The sequence below is a fragment of the Cervus canadensis genome, chromosome 1 (assembly GCF_019320065.1).
Source record: "Cervus canadensis isolate Bull #8, Minnesota chromosome 1, ASM1932006v1, whole genome shotgun sequence".
NCBI classification, from domain to species: Eukaryota; Metazoa; Chordata; class Mammalia; order Artiodactyla; family Cervidae; genus Cervus; species Cervus canadensis.
In genome coordinates, this window is record NC_057386.1 from 70181168 (window position 1) to 70184558 (window position 3391).

At 43.4% G+C, this 3391-nt stretch overlaps 1 non-coding gene across 1 annotated transcript; it reads left to right on the forward strand.

Annotated features, from left to right (window-relative positions):
- Positions 1-2994: 2994 nt before the first annotated feature.
- Positions 2995-3102, forward strand: LOC122425034. Its single transcript, XR_006264660.1, has one exon. It is a non-coding gene; the product is annotated as a U6 spliceosomal RNA (small nuclear RNA).
- The last annotated feature ends 289 nt before the right edge of the window (positions 3103-3391 follow it).

A 3391-nucleotide genomic window follows, 5' to 3' on the forward strand; every position in this document is an offset into this window, starting at 1 on the left:
ACATCTGTTGAATTATTCGTGATTTGTCATTTTTAGAAAATCGCACTTCTGGATATCTTGTCTATAGTTGGAAAAGTGACAAGTGGTGAAGAATGACCCCCTCGTCACACCTTGGTCTCGCTATGCACACAATGACGCCATTCGGCGTACCTGGGTCCTGGCAGAACTCGTGTAAGGAGCACGTATTCTATGGCCTTCTTTCCAGTGTCCTTATGTAATCCCCTAATGCGCTATCCCATTCATGCATGCTCAGTGGCTCAGTTGTGTTCGGCTCTTTGTGACCCCATAGACTGTAGCCCACCAGGCTCCTCTGTTCATGGGATTCTCCAGGCAAGGATACTGGAGTGGGTTACCATTTCCTCTTCCAGAGGATCTTTCCCACCCAGGGTTCACACTCACATCTCTTGCATCTCCTGCATCGGCAGGTGGATCCTTTACCACTAAGCCACCTGGGAAGCCAGCTATCACGTGCTCAATCACAATAACATCAGCTACAATGGATATTAACGTCAGCCTATTACAAGTTAGATGTTTGTACCCTATGTCACTATCAAATGTCCAGCATCTTTACCAGTGCTTCTTCCATGAATTTCTTGGAACCCCAGGAAATTCCTCCCACCCCCAAACCTGGCTCTCTGTGCCATGTTGGTGTGGGTCTTGTCCACTCCTGGGGCTTTTGCCGGTCTTCTTTTCCTGTCCCAAGGATTGGTTCACTTAGGCAGCAGCTGTTGTTCCCTTTGGCACAGCTCTGCCTCAACTGTAGGCTCAGATGCCTCCCATATTTCCTTCTGTGATAGGTAAAGTTGAAATGTAATATTTTAGCAAGATTCATGATGGCTTTGGGGACCAGAATGGAATAATATTTGGAAGACTTCAAATTGGAGGTATGATTGCTCTCCTTCGGCTCAAGACCCTCTGAGGCTCCTGAGACTCTGAGACCCAAACCTCTACAATACAGTGATCTCCCACCCCTTTCTTCCAGCATGTTGCAGAGGCCAACTCATGTTGGCAAGGAGACTTCCTTGCAAATGTGTCTTCTACTCTGATTCCAAATTTCTTCTTCAGTTCTAAAGAAGGACAGTTATGGGGACAGTTATCCCTATTATCTGAAACGTAATCCATGGGAGCTCATTTTCCACCCCAGGATGAAGAACAACTTGGTCCCTATGTGCAAAGCCTTTCCCTAAGCCTTACCCTCCAAAGGCAATGCATGAAAATACAACAAACCAACATAACGACATTCACTAATTTCTGAGTTACTTCTTGTTGACTCACCTCCACTTGAGATATAAACAGAGACATCCAAATTGAGTTCCTGAATTCTCAGCCCAATCTCTCATAAACACAAGGCTGAGATCAGTGGCTATACTCCTTGGCACTTCCAGTCTCTGCTCCTCCTAAACCTCACCATTTTTATTATCCCGATGGATTCCCACCACAGCCCTATGGAGTCAGCAGTATTGGTGTCCCTTTGGCATTTATTATGCACAAACATTGATGAGATTGGAGCTATAATTAGGTCTATGTAACAGACAAGGAATACCAGGTTTAGAAAGTTTAAATAACTCACCCATGTGGTGGACACTTGTGCATAGCACACACCCTGTGTTCTCCATGTTCCCTCATCCAATGCTACCCTCTTGGTCAAGGATAACCTACTACCCTTATGAACTCTTTGGCCATTTTGAGACAGGCTGGGACCTGGAACATAGGACCTTTTGCAGCAGTGCTTGCGTCTGGACAGACATCTCCTCAAGCAACAAAATAGAAACTATAAGGGACAAAAGATAACTGCATGCACATGCAATTAGGCAAATTCTGAACAACTAGATACAAAAAAAAAAAAGAAAGAAAGAAAAAAACCCATGCCAAAAAACCAGCTGCCACTTTTGAAGTGTTGGGAGCAAAAGAAGGGTACCGCACACAACCTCTGCACACAACACTACCTAAGGGGTGGGCCAACCATCTAAACCAGCCCTCTGTCCTCATCCCTGGACACACCCCTACCCTCATCCCATAAAAGAAGCCAGCTTGGCCCCCTTGGAGAGCAAGCCAGGGAACCTGTTACTTGTTTTCACACCCTCCTGTGGTCCCAGAAGCCTGGCCTGAATTTCCTGTCTGGCCTCTTATCAATTTCTATGGATTGGGGAAGGCCAAGGATCCTGACTGGTATCAATTTCAGTAACTACCACTGTCTCTAGTTTGCTTTCTGGCTTTGGAGTGGCCTATAGAGATATTCACCCACTCCAGTGTTCTTGCCTAGAGAATCCAGGGACGGGGGAGCCTGGTGGGCTGCCGTCTCTGGGGTCGCACAGAGTCGGACACGACTGAATCGACTTAGCAGCAGCAGCATAGAGATATTCAAGCATGTCTCTAGGTCTATACCTCTGGACTAATCACCAAATAAGGCAAATACCACTTTTTCAAAACATGCCACCCTGATTTATCACTCTTGGACAACACAGCCCTCCCGCCTCAACCCTGGGGTCACTACAAAGACCTTTATGGACTCCTCAGTCCAGAGAGACCTTCCTTTTCTGCACTGAGATAAGTACTTCTTTTTATTTTTCTTAAACCACATAACATGGTGTTTTGTTATTTATTACAAAAGGTCTTTATTAATCACTACATATCATTGTACTTTGTCCCCCTGTGCTTTTCATTTTTGTATGTGTTGGATTTGTCTTCCACATAAAATTAGAACTCCTTTGAAGGTAAAGACCATGTTTTAAACTTCCTTTATGTTTTCTTTGAAGAATTTGATGTTATGCCAAGTTCATACAAAATGCTAAATGAATATTGGCTTGAAATATTGTTGACAATAATTAACCCAAAAGAGGGAACTGGTAGAGATAATTTATAATGTTCCTTAAAGTATGTGTTTTGAATTATTTTCTTACAGACAAAAAAATTCGTAAGTGCTATAAGTTGTCCATGACCATTTTAGAAGCAAGGAGTAAAGCCTTTTTATCTTTATTTAAAAAATTTCAAAGAGTGCTCGCTTCGGCAGCACATATACTAAAAATTGGAACGATACAGAGAAGATTAGCATGGCCCCTGCGCAAGGATGACACGCAAATTCGTGAAGCGTTCCATATATTTTTAAAAATATACAAGCAACTCCTGCAGCTCAATTCCAGAAAAATAAATGACCCAATCAAAAAATGGGCCAGAGAACTAAACAGACATTTCTCCAAAGAAGACATACAGATGGCTAACAACACACATGAAAAAAGATGCTCAACATCACTCATTATCAGAGAAATGCAAATCAAAACCACAATGAGGTACCATTACACACCAGTCAGGATGGCTGCTATCCAAAAGTCTACAAGCAATAAATGCTGGAGAGGGTGTGGAGAAAAGGGAACCCTCTTACACTGTTGGTGGG